The sequence below is a fragment of the Schistocerca serialis genome, chromosome 4 (assembly GCF_023864345.2).
Source record: "Schistocerca serialis cubense isolate TAMUIC-IGC-003099 chromosome 4, iqSchSeri2.2, whole genome shotgun sequence".
Classification (NCBI taxonomy): domain Eukaryota; kingdom Metazoa; phylum Arthropoda; class Insecta; order Orthoptera; family Acrididae; genus Schistocerca; species Schistocerca serialis.
Genome location: NC_064641.1, coordinates 438,755,978 through 438,770,268, shown reverse-complemented (window position 1 = coordinate 438,770,268; position 14,291 = coordinate 438,755,978). Strand labels below are relative to the sequence as shown.

Here is a 14,291-nt window from a genome sequence, read left to right as displayed (position 1 = left end):
AAGTGCGGGGTGTGAAAATAGTCGAGAGAGACCAAGAGATGAATACAGGAAGCAGATTGAGAAGAATGTAGGTTGGAATGGTTATTTGGAGATGACGAGGCTCACACAGGATAGAATAGCATGGAGAGCTGCATTAAACCAGCCTTCAGATTGAAGACCACAACCACAACAACAACAACAACAACAACAACAACAACACTGTAAAGTTTGGAAGGTAGGAGACAAGGTACTGGCAGAAGTAAAGTTGTGAGGACGGGGCGTGAGTCGTGCTTGGGTAGCTCAGTTGGTAGAGCACTTGCCCGCGAAAGGCAAAGGTCCCGAGTTCGAGTCTCAGTCCGGCACACAGTTTTAATCTGCCAGGAAGTTTCAACAACACAATAAACTGGTAGTTTGATGATTGCATATATTAAGAACCTTACTGAGGAGATTTTTTATACTTTTTAAAGTATCTTTGGAAATTTGGACCACAGTTTGTTTTGTTTTGTTTTGTACAGTACATTCTATATAAAGTTAATTCTTGGTTGCACAAAAGACGATTATTCCCTTCGTGATTCATCTTTTGTACCCATCACTTCTGAATGGCTTTTCTATATGTCTTTTGAGAGGAAAGGCACTGTTAAAACAATGACACAGATAATCAACAGATATTTTTGTTTTTCCCTCAGTGCCATCCTCATGATAAACAGTTCCCCAGGTCTTCTGCTTCAGCAGGTACTTCATTAACATTACATTGTAGGTATCTTTGATGGAAACACCTATATTTTGGAGAACTACACCCCTGAAATATGTCATAAAGCTCATCACTGATGCGATGTAGCCCTCATCAGCTATTGAACTGAACAAAATTTGTCTTCCATATGTTGGCCAGCATATTACATGTTACACCAAGCATATGGTCAGACGCACTCAAGGAAAAGTGAGATCATTCTGAAGTGTAATGAGGCAGTAGGATAGAGCAAGCATTTTGAACAATGCCGTTGTGTTAGTTGTATTGTTTGCGTAGACATCTGACCTACAACAAAAATGCTTTAGTATGAGGCAAAATGGGTTTGTGGCATTTGGAAGAAAGTATATTCATTGAGTCATCCTTAACCTTGCTTCCACTTAACTATAAACCTTATCATGAGGTATCTCTTAAATTTATGAGCTCACTGGGTAAGGAGTTGCAGTACATGGCACCTTTGATACATGGACTTCTATCCATTAATCTAAGTCTTCTGTGGCTAAGTTAAAATATTCCTTATTCCTTGTATTATAACCACAAAATTCCATATTTGTGCTAGTTATTTTTCTGTCCCCTTTCACTGTTGTGGTTTTGGAAATCAATACTGTATATACAGTCACAATACAAACATTTAAAAATAGACTGTTACATTAGATTCTCTTTTTGACTTCAGCTACTATCGTCAGAATCATATTCTGTAACACAAAGACTCTATATTTGTTTATTTGTCCAAGAATCATTTTAGTACATTGTTTGTACATATGATATAGGACAGTGGTAAACCTAGTTAATTTACAACGTAGTGTACTAAATTGCTTGTACATGTGATAATAGCAGTTACTAAGTGAGACAACATGATAAGCACAACGTAAACTATATAAAAAATTTGGTAAATGGGGTTTTCCTATTATGGTGTTCCATAACATCAGACAAAGAAGAGAAGCAGTGATCAAGCAAGAACTGTTTTAACTTTGTTTTAAATGCATTTAATGTTGGTATGCATTTTAGGTAAGAAGACAAATGGTTATATAACATAGCTCCAGTATGATACAATCCTCTTTTCATAAGTCTGTATTTACTGTGTTCACGTAACAATTCATCTTCTGCCTAGTTTCATTGTACATATGTCATTGTACATATGTCAAACTCTGAAAGGTTTTTTTACAAACATTCGATATGCGAACCATGAGTGACTCTGCAGACGTCAATACGGTAATCGAATTCTTGCCATACCCGTCCCAGCGTGGCATCGTCGACTGTGGCTGTTGCTTCCTGTATTCTCTGCCGCAGCTCTGGTACAGGTGGTACATGCACCAGATCTTTAATGAGTCTCCACAGAAAAAAGTCACATGGAGTGAGATCTGGTGATCGGGGAGGCCATTTCATGAAACAGCTGTCCCCTTCTGTAGCATTGCCGATCCATCGATGCACCAGCTCTGTGTTCAGGTACCCACGAACTTCATGATGAAAATGGGGTGGAGCACTGTTGTTGTTGTTGTGGTCTTCAGTCCTGAGACTGGTTTGATGCAGCTCTCCATGCTACTCTATCCTGTGCAAGCTTTTTCATCTCCCAGTACCTACTGCAACCTACATCCTTCTGAATCTGCTTAGTGTATTGATCTCTTGGTCTCCCTCTACGATTTTTACCCTCCACGCTGCCCTCCAATACTAAATTGGTGATCCCTTGATGCCTCAGAACATGTCCTACCAACCGATCCCTTCTTCTGGTCAAGTTGTGCCACAAACTTCTCTTCTCCCCAATCCTATTCAATACTTCCTCATTAGTTATGTGATCTACCCATCTAATCTTCAGCATTCTTCTATAGCACCACATTTCGAAAGCTTCTATTCTCTTCTTGTCCAAACTATTTATCGTCCATGTTTCACTTCCATACATGGCTACACTCCATACGAATACTTTCAGAAATGACTTCCTGACACTTAAATCAATACTGGATGTTAACAAATTTCTCTTCTTCAGAAACGCTTTCCTTGCCATTGCCAGCCTACATTTTATATCCTCTCTACTTCGACCATCATCAGTTATTTTGCTCCCCAAATAGCAAAACTCCTTTACTACTTTAAGTGCCTCATTTCCTAATCTAATTCCCTCAGCATCACCCGACTTAATTAGACTACATTCCATTATCCTTGTTTTGCTTTTGTTGATGTTCATCTTATATCCTCCTTTCAAGACACTGTCCATTCCATTCAACTGCTCTTCCAAGTCCTTTGCTGTCTCTGACAGAATTACAATGTCATCAGCGAACCTCAAAGTTTTTATTTCTTCTCCATGAATTTTAATACCTACTCCGAATTTTTCTTTTGTTTCCTTTACTGCTTGCTCAATATACAGATTGAACAACATCGGGGAGCACTATCCTACTGAAAGATGAATGGAGAGTCCGATTGCATTTGAGGCATCAGCCAGTGCTGCAACACGTCCCAAGTAGGAATATCCAGTGACAGTGCTGTCGGTGAAGAGCTATGGCCCGTAGAGTTTTCGACATGACAAGGCACAAAAAACATTTACCTTTGGGGAATCACGCTCAAATTCAGTGCATTTGTGTGGATCCTTTGTACCCCAGATTCGCAATTATGCCTGTTCACTTTCCCATTAGTGTGAAAAGTTGCTTCTTCACTAAAAATTAAGTGATCAACAATGCCATCCCCATCCTCATTCAGTTGTTGCAACTGTGAACAAAATACAGAACGCTTGTCTTTGTCGTCATCATTGAGCTTCTGCGCTAGCTCCAGTTTGAATGGTTTCATAGACAGCTTCTGTCAATGGAGCCATTTTGAGTTCACGAGATGCTTGATGCACCAATTTCTTTGGACTCCTTATGAATGTCTCTCATACCCACTCCACATTTACTTCACCCACACTGGGATGTCCGGTCCTCTTTGCCGGCCACAAGCAACCTGTTCTAACGAATTTGTTGTGCCAGTGCTAATCGGCCTTCCTTGTTGGTGGCTTCTTACCGTACTTGGTTCTAAACTTCTGTTGAACAGCTGTAGCACACTTGTTTTTGTCGAACTCCAACACAGAGAATGCTCAGTCCACAACTGAACTCACCCTGTTTGTGACTAGTGCTTACTATTGGCAAATTACCAAACTACGCTGTGGCAGTATACATGAAAAAAAAAAAAAAAACTTTCACGGTTTCTCTTTGAAATGACGTATGTATTATATCATACAATGTTTGGTTCTTGTGCAATAAATAATTGAAAGTATTCCGGGACTTTATGTACATCCTGTATATACAAGCAAGGCAGCAACAGTATTTTGAGAGTTTTAAAAAGGGGTCTACAGGAATCCTTGCATTTAGCCTTTTTTTACCCTGATAATCTTTTTCTGTATTTTAAATGTTTTTGTAGAATTTGTGGAATTCCCCCAAAAAATTATTCCATACATAAGTAGCGACTGTTTAGGTGCACCTCCCACTTCAGATCTGCCTGAACATGAGTGCCTAGAAATTTTGTACCACTGACCTTAGACACATTTTCTCCTTTGATAATGAAAACAAGGTTTACAGGATGGAGGTTTTGTGTGATGTGGAAGTTAACTGCCACAGTTTTTCAGAATTTATTATGAGCCTATTGGTCCTCAACCAGTGCATTGAGGTATGCTTAACTGATATTGCAGTCTCTTGCAGATTTTCCTCATTCTGTAATTTAATTAGAATGTTAGTGTCATCTGCAAAGAGTACAGTGGTTCCATTGCGTATTTTACTAGCCAAGTCATTCATATACAGCAGAAATAGTACAGATCCCAGAACTGACCCTTGTGGGACTCCATACTTGATTTTTCTCCTCATCACTGTAAAAACTAGAAATTTTTTGTGTTTCACTATCTTTGTATTTTATTTCTGTTATCTTCTGATGTTTACTGAGGTACGACTGGAGCCACCTTTCAGACTGGCCTCTAACTCAATAATTACTTAATTTACGCAAGAGAATGCCATGATCAATAACATTGAAGGCTTTACTTAGAGCCAGAAATATCCCAGATACATGTTGCTTATCATCCACTGCTTCTAATATTTCATTTACGAAGGCAAAATTTGCTGTCTTGAGTTGACTTTCCAGCTCTGAACCCATGTTGGGAGTCACTTATCAGCCTCTCTCTATTCAAGAAAACTGTTAACCTTCCAAGGAACAGTTTTTCCATAATTTTACTGAAGTCTGACAATACTAAAACTGGCAATTCTTTTATGATTCTTGACAGTTCCTCAGGTGTTGTTAGATACATAAATAATGTGTTTGGGTGAATTTTTTGATCTGAGTGACTGGCTGGCTGTTTGTAAAGGTGTATATTTATTAACTACTGTGCTATATTGGAGAAATTATTGTTGAAAGCACTAGCCACATGTTTGGGGTCAGTTAGTTTATTTTTATTCATAATCAGCTCTATATTACTGTGATTAACTGGCCTGTTGCCCATTTCTTTCCTTATAATTTGCGAGTTTGCTTTAGTTTTATTCTTGGAATTACACAATATTGACAAAATTTTCTAGTTTTTTTTTGCTTTTGAAATAACTTGTATTTCTCATTGGTATCATTACAGTCATATACATCTTTCCAACTTTCACCCTTTGGGAGAGAACAAAAACATTCCACATTTTTTGTACTGAAATTCCTTACTATGTGTCATATTCTGCCAGGAATTGAGTGTCCTGAAATATTCATTGCAAGAATTTGAGCATTGTGACCACTAAAACTAACATGTTATACGCATATTTGCACGCATTTTTTCAAGATATGATCGATAATAGATGAAGAGGTTGGCGTTACTCAAGTTGGTTCAGTTACCGTGTAAATGAGTGTATGATATGTTCCTCCCCACAAAACTCACTACACAAGTAATGCCCCAGAAACACTGCAACATATTATGAAACATTGTAAAAACTTCAGGAGTACGCACATCTCTGAAATTGACAGATCAGGTATCAAAATAAAATCAATACATAGGGAATTTTGGCAAAACGAGGCCGATAAAGATGCCACAGAACATGACAGAATTTGTTTTAAAGAGAATGGGAGAGTTGTAAAGGGCAGTTTGTGACTAGCAGATACTTTTAATAATTGCTTTTTATGCAATATAATGGATTCAAATAGTTCAGAAGAGAAAGCAAAACAGTACACTGAAGAAGCAATACAGATGTCATTTAATGAATTAAAAATTAATCTTGCATCACCATCTGAATTGCAGAAGATCATCATCATGACTGTAAATAGTACATGTTCATAGGACACGGATAATATCTTGAACAAGACCCAAAAAGTTGTGGCCCTATAGTTGTAATGTTCTTAGTCACTTACAAAATGCATCATTAACTCGGGGTATTTTCACAGAAATATTGAAATGTGCCATTTTTAGCCTTCTGTATAAAAAGGGTGACTTGATAGATATCAACAACTACTTGCCAGTGTCACACCACTTCCTAAAATTTTTGAGCAGGCAATTGTATACCAGGTCTGTTAACCTACCTGGGTAGTAAAGGATTGATTAGCCTGTCGCAGTTTGGACTTCAAAATGGTCATTCTACCAGGTTAGCTGTTTATACATTTACTGAAAACACAATAAAAACACAATAAAATCTTTAAATATAAAACATCTCCAGTTGGGATCTTCTGTGGCTGTTTAGTAAAAGAAATTGATTTTGTCAGTCATAATATTTTTTTAGAGAACTTAGTCGTGGAATATGCAAATGGTTGATTTAGTTCTGATTTAAGAAACAGAATGCATAAAATTACCCTAGGCTGCTAGAGTAATACAATAAGGTGTGCCACATAATGTGCAATGGGAGTCCCATAGGGTTCAATCATTGCCCAACTACTGCTCTTGCTTTATAATGATGATTTGCTATTTTACCTGAATCAAGAGGCGAAATTAATCCTGTTTGCAGATGATTCAAGCATTTTTATGAAGCTGATGAAAGAAAAATCAACAGAGAAAAATAGTTAAAGATGTTTTCATGAAAGTTACTTAATTGTTTTCCACAATGGTCTAGCTTTAAACTTTGAAAAAATGCAGTTCATCTTGTTTCATACTAACAAAAATATCATACCTCCTGTTAACCTAGTCTATCACAAACAAATAATAAACAGGATAAGAAGTTGTTATTTGTGAATACTGATGAACAACTGTGAAAACCATATAGGAGACCTGCTAAAACGTTTCAGTTTGATAACTTTTGCCATTAGAATAACTGGCAACTTTGTGGATAGAGAAGTCAACAAATTAATGTATTTTCATTCATTTATGTCTTATGGGATAATATTCTGGGCTAACTTCTCACATAGGAAAAGTATTCATTGCACAAAAGAAAGTAATTAGAATAATGTGTGGACTTCACAAATGTAAATCTTGTAGGTATCTCCTTAATCAGCGGGGCATGTTAACTACAGCTTCACAACACTTTATTAATTAATAAAATTTGTTATTAACAATCCATCAAGTTCAATAGTTACAAATGTATTCACAACTACAACTTAGGAAGGAAAAATTATCACCATTACCCTCTAATGAACCAAACTTTGGTACAGAAAGAGGTGAAATATGCAGCTATAGAACTCTTCGACAATCCACCCACAGAAATAAAATGTATGACAGCATAAGTGTTTTAAAATGTAGATTAAAGATGATTTCTGAATTTATATATAGGGCAGCTATCCTTGAAGCATGGAGACTAGACATTAGCTTATTACATACATGATCAATCTGACATTTCCAGGTTGATCCCCCAGTCTGAAAGTACATTACTTTGGTTTTTGAGAAGTTAACCCATAAATTTGAACTTCCTTACAAACATTACAGGGATGATTTCTCCAGCAGAATAGATGTGTCATAGGAAGACATGGTGTTGAATGGTTCATTATCTTGTGTACTAGGAAGCTCATTCACATATTTTAAAAAAGAAATGGTCCCAATATTGAGCCCTGTTGCTCATCAAATATTATCGTTTTCATTCTGGACCTTTTTCTGTCTATAATGTTCCGATTGTCATGGACAGTTTCAGTACATGACTCTAGTAATGCCACATGATTTGCACTGAGAACATCATTTGCAAGTTTTCAACAGCAATCCTCTATGGTATACTGAGAACATTAGATCTGATGGTTAGCAATGAATTGGGGCACATTTGAAACCATTTAGATGTTAGCACACTTTGGGTACAGTTCAGATCTGTGCCTTTTCTGTATATCCACAATAATGCTACTGATCTCAAAGCAAGGACCATTGTATTGTAGATTGAAGAAAATCAGATGGATTTTCTGGATTAGCGTGCTCAAAGCCCCAACCTGAACCCAACTATGAGTCTTTGCGTAGAATTCTGTGGGATATTAGGTTCCACCATTCTAAAACATTCCTCATGACTCAGTCTATCTATTAGTGAAAGCCGTATCAAAATCCCTATAGTAGTTCCTTAGATTAGCCTTCACATACAGACTGAAAAATACAATGTGGGGACTTTAATTTATAAGTGTAGATGTTGCACGCTGTATCAGTTTGTTCACAAATCAACAGTAAATATTCATAACACGTCCGGAATCAGAAAGCAAATTTGCATTGCATGTACCAGATATGACTGAAAAACCTTTCTAAAGATTGAATGTTGTAATAGTAGGAAAATAGAGGAACTGACCCACTGTTAAGTACGTGCTATCGTCCTTAAAATTAACAATAATGGTAGTCTGGAGACGTTATGTAATGTAGTTACTTTTTCTTTACCATTAACTTCCTGTCTGTTTTGTATTGAAAAAATCGAAGATACTCAAAAACTATAAATATAAATAACTGCACGACAAATACAGGTAGATGAGGTATAGATAATAAAACTTGGTGTAAATACATAGCAAGTAGTAAAATTGGAGCCAAATGTAAAAGTAAATATGAAATGTGCATCCGGACAACACTTTCTGATATAAGCAGGAAAAAGATGAGAATGTGAAACGTTCTGAGAATGTATTGCCCTAATAAATGAAAATCAATGTAATGGTGAATGAAGCATTGCACACACTGTGCGTGGCCAATAGATGATTTGGTATTCATTTTGTTGAAGCATTAAAAGAGGCGTGTATTGAAGTAAAAAGGAATCCACAATATGTGTGATACATTATGAAAAATAGCTTTGCATCCCATATTATTTCATGTCTCTGATTTTCCTTTTTCTTTTTTCCAGAGGTGTTAGCCATATTGGACATCAGATAAGTCTCCACAGCGTCTGTGCAGACGGTTTGTAAACTGCATTTATACAAAACACCAAATATTTGTTAAATATACAAATGAGAATAGCAGACCAAGAAGATATGCCTCACATAATATTAAGGAAAGGATCAGTGTGTAAGTTAAAAAGTGGAAAAAAATAAAAAGCAAAATACAACATCGTGTGGAACATTGTCAACATTAGCAGATAGTAAAATAAAAGTAGTCGAAAACACAAATTGCAGCTGTTAACTCTATTTTGAATTCTTCATTGCATAAAAATATTCTGGGTGTTATTCCAAATTTTTTGCTGTGTCTAATTTGTTTGGGATTTAAATAATCTGTAGAAAGTAATTTATTGTTAATTTTAAAGAAAATACATTTTAATAAATTCTTGTTGTATTTTCTGTGTGTGTAAATATTAGCATTTCCGAACATATAGCAATTTTTCTTACTGCCAATGTATATTTTTGGTGTCTTTTTCACATATTTGTATATGTAGATATGTCTATCCCAATAAGTCCTTAGATATCTAGTGACTTATTCAGGACTGAAGCCTTCCATTACCATTTTACTTTTGGGCTGTAATATTTGTGTGTATTTAATGTAAAAACAGATAGCTCACATTCAAGTAATTTAATTCAGAGACCATAGAGAAAATACAAAATAAAACCATATTTCGGCAGACTTGCTGACTTTATTACTATGTTTCAACAACAGTACTCTGGATGGCCCTAAACAAATAGTAATCAAAATCTTATTAATTCCTTAGCATTTAAAATGTGTGCTAATCTACATTTTTTTGCTTAATTGTTCTGTGCTAATGAGTCTTTTTGTATGTGTAACTGTTATCAGAAGCACTAATCAACAATTCCAGTACAAATTTTGTATATTAACAATTAAATGTGTAAATTCTGTAGAATACTATGCACACAATTTGGACTTTCGACTACTTTCACTATGTTTCCTCTTGCCTGTGAAGACTGCTGGTGTGTACGTGAGATGTGACAATAAGGTGGTACTCTTGAAATTGTGATGCAGACTGAATATTGTTTTAGAGTTTCAAGTGACTGTTTATAATAGGTACTTCAGGGGAATAAAATGGCCAGTTTTTTTTCTTCTCCTGGATTTGTGTGTGTTTGTCAGCACCATATATCATCCCTTCTAATACTCAGATGATTATTTTGTACTTTGTCATTGTTATTGGCATATACTCATGCCAGAACTGTATTACAGAGAAAGTGATAGTATCACTAACTCATGTAAAAGAAAGAGTGCAGCTCTATAAATTTTGCTAGTGAATGGAATGTGCATTTTTCTTGTGTGTGTGTGTGTGTGTGTGTGTGTGTGTGTGTCGGGGAGAGAGAGAGAGAGAGAGAGAGAGAGAGAGAGAGAGAGAGAGAGAGCATTGTTGCAGTATGTTCATGAATGTAATGCATGAGCCATGAGGAGTGTAAATGAATGTACTGTAATTTGTTTGTCATATCTGCAATCACTGGCAAACTGTTGTTGTTGATTATTGCACATAAGACTATTTCTTAAAGCATACAAATTCTTTATTTATCTTGAAACTATCATGCTGAATATTTATTTTCTGGCTGTTCATGTCATATAATACCAGATGCAAAAAGTGACAGTTTTGCCTATTTGGTTGTGGTTGTGTGCCCTTCATATTTACATCTGTGCCTACAGGTTCATTTGTAATACATTTTTTTCCTTCAACATTTTGCCTATGTCATCTTTCTTATTCATCTGTCTTTTTATGTGTATACTTTTACTGGAACTTCAAGTTCAAGAAAATTATTACTGCCCTAAATACATTGTTTCAGAGAAAACAGACTTATTGTACTACAATATGCAGGAAAAATAAATAAAATCAGTCTGTTCAGCAAACAGCTAGTAATCTTATTTTCCTCAAATGTACAAAACTAAGGTAAAGGAGTCACAAACCCAAATGTTGACTCGAACACCATGTTGTGTTATTCAACATGCTACATCCAGCCAGTTTACTATACAACAGTTTACTGTAAAAATCCCATGCATGTTGCATCTTGATTTCCTTTTCAGAAACACAAATGTTTGCAAGTGGTGAAAGTTAAGTGGTAATAATTTCTTCCCAGATTGGAGACTAACTTTTAATGAGATTTGCTATGTCATTATGAAATCAAACATTGTAAAATCCAGAATGGAATGTAACAGTATTAAGAAAAGGATTGTTTGCTACTCACCATATAGCGGAGATGCTGAGTCAAAGATAGGCACAACAAAAAGACAGTTGGAAAGTGAGCTTTTGGCCAACAAACCCTTCATTGAAAACTTACACCACACTCACACATATACAAAGAAGACACCCCCCCCCCCCTCCTCCACCCCGCCCCCCTCCCCCGAACACAACCCACACACACATGACCAGCATCTCTGGCAGATGAAGCCAGGTTACTGTGAGGTATACTGTGGAAGCATGCAGTAACATTTTCTGGAAACAGTCTTCATTTTAAGGAATCCTTGATGACTGAAGGACACAAAGCTTCACTCCTTGCCTGGGCCTGCCAACACCGTTATTGGACTGTTGACGATTGGAAACGTTACCAGGTTGGATGAGTCTCGTTTCAAGTTGTATCAAGTGGATGGATATGTATGGGTATGGAGACAACCTGATGAGCCGAAGGACCTAGCATGTCAGCTGGTGGAAGCTCTGTAATGGTGTGAGACATGTGCAGCTGGAGAGATATGGTACCCCGATATGTCTAGATATGATTCTGACAGGTGACATGTACGTAAGCATTCTGTCTGATCACCTGCATCCATTCATGTCCATCGTGCATTCCGACAGACTTGGGAAACTCCAGCGGGACAATGCAACAACCAGAGTGGCTCCAGGAAACCCTTCTGAGTTTGAGCACGTCCTCTGGCCACCAAACCTCCCAGAAATCAACATTTATGGAGCATATCCGGGATGCCTTGCAATGTGCTGTTCAGAAGAGATCTCCACCCCCAAATACTCTTCCGGATTTATGGACAGCCCTGCAGGATCCATGGTGTCAATTCCTTCCAGCACTAGTTCAGACATTAGTTGAGTCCATGGCACGTCATGTTGCGGCACTTCTGCACTCTCACAGGGGACCTACACAATATTTGGCAGGTGTACTAGTTTCTTTGGCTCTTCAGTGTAAGAGTAAATTATAACAAATGCAAACAGACAAACACTGATATTTATGAGAATTATTTCTCAATTAACTATTTTGAAAAACTAGTTTCTGGGGAGGGTAACCACAGATCAGATACATTATTAATAACAACAACAGCACTCAATAACTGTTCAAATTATCATAAAAATTACAACAATTAAAAAGTCAAGAATTATGTATTTTCAGAAGTCATATAGCTGTATGAACGTGAAGGTGCTTAATTTGCGGCTACTGGTTTCACATAAATATAGATGTACCTTCAGGTTGGTCTGTTAAAATTACAAATCACTGTCTGAAATTTTTGAAATGGTAGAAATACAGAACCATAGTGTTGACATTCAGCAAGAAATAATGACGAGTACTCACAATGGTTATACTTCAATAATGTAAATGGATAATTACCGAGCTTTTGGGAAGTTATCCATGTAAAAATCAAACCACATTGGTAGGTTGTCACAATAAAATTGAGTACACGCAAAACATACATGTACAAATGTACAAAGCATGACTGCTGAATGAGCCAGACCTAGAAAAGATCAGGGGAAAACTAACAATGAACTGAACATTACTGTGTACAGGGATAAAATGCCTAAAAATAATTACAGTCAAGGGAAAGTACTATAAGTACATGGGAAATATTATCGCAAAAATAATACTCTAGTACAGAACCAAAACAATGAGAATGAAAGGAATCTGAAAAGTAGCTTACTGGATAACACTATGTAGGATATAGCAGGTGATCAAAAATTCAGTATAAATTTGAAAACTGAATAAATCACAGAATAATATAGATAGAGAGGTACAAATTGATACACATGCTTGGAATGACATGGGGTTTTATTAGAACCAAAAAAATACAAACGTTCAAAAAATGTCCGACAGGTGGCACTTCATCTGATCAGAATAGCAATAATTAGCATAACAAAGTAAGACAAAGCAAAGATGATGTTCTTTACAGGAAATGTTCAATACGTCCACCATCATTCCCCAACAATAGCTGTAATGTTGTGAACAGCACTGTAAAGCATGTCCGGAGTTATGCTGAGGCATTGGCATCTGGTGTTGTCTTTCAGCATCCTTAGAGATGTCGGTCGATCACGATACACTTGTGACTTCAGGTAAACCCAAAGCCAATAATCGCACAGACTGAGGTCTGGGGACCTGGGAGGCCAAGCATGACGAAAGTGGCAGTTGAGCACACGGTCATCACCAAATGGGGCGCGCAAGAGATCTTTCACCTTTCACATGTCTAGCAATATGGAGTGGAGCGCCATCCTGCATAAACATCGTACGTTCCAGCAGGTGTTTATCAGTCAGGCTGGGGATGATGCGATTCTGTAACATATCGGCGTAGTACTTCTCACCCGTCACCCGTCACAGTAGCAGGGTCTTTTTTTTTTCCCCCTAATAAAACCTCATGTCATTCCAAGCATGTGTGTCAATTTTTACCTCTTTAGCTACATTATTCTGTGGTTTATTAAGTTTTCAAATTTATACTGACTTTTTGATCTCCCAGTATTATAAGATGTGGTAGACACCAACTCTATCAAACCAATAAAGTAAAAGCTAACATTCCATGTAATGTGCATACATCTGCTACATTGGTAACTGGCTGATGTGGTGTAATCAGCCTGTGGAGGGTAGGAATACACTGGAAGGCAGAAGGCCACATTGACTAAGAGGCAACCAAAGTAAACACATGAGCAGCTGCAAGAAGGAAGTCATAGCCAGGAAAACAACTGAAGGCTGGGAACCGTATTACATAACTTTAAAAATCTGTAATTTATTATAGGTACAAATGAAAAATAAAATATAATCCGCTTTACAACAGTACCTCAATATTATATAATTACCAGAGTAAATATGCAGATGATTTATTTATGCTATACAGAGGTTCAGATAATGATTGTAACCAGTTTTTAAACTGTCTGAACTCTCTGTAAGATGAAATTCAATTTTCAACCGAACATAGCATGGACAACTCCCCACTGTATTTGGACTGTGTAACTATGGAAAGCACTACTTCCTCTTTTGATCTTTTGTGGAAGCCTACTGCTACCAGCACGACTATCAATCAGTCATCAAATCATCCCATGAAGTACAAAAACGTAGCTTGTAGGGCACTATTACAATGGATACATAGCATACCGCTTAAAATGGAAGCCTTTCA

The 14,291-nt window shown here is 36.8% G+C and overlaps 1 protein-coding gene across 1 annotated transcript in view; it reads left to right on the top strand.

The window, feature by feature from the left end:
* Nucleotides 1–10,817, top strand: part of LOC126475054 (Ca(2+)/calmodulin-responsive adenylate cyclase) — a 375,710-nt gene extending 364,893 nt beyond the window's left edge. Inside the window, exon 26 of the mRNA XM_050102605.1 lies at nucleotides 8,911–10,817. The gene's annotated coding sequence lies outside the window, so the exon portion shown is untranslated. The remainder of the gene's footprint in view (nucleotides 1–8,910) is intronic.
* Nucleotides 10,818–14,291: the final 3,474 nt, after the last annotated feature.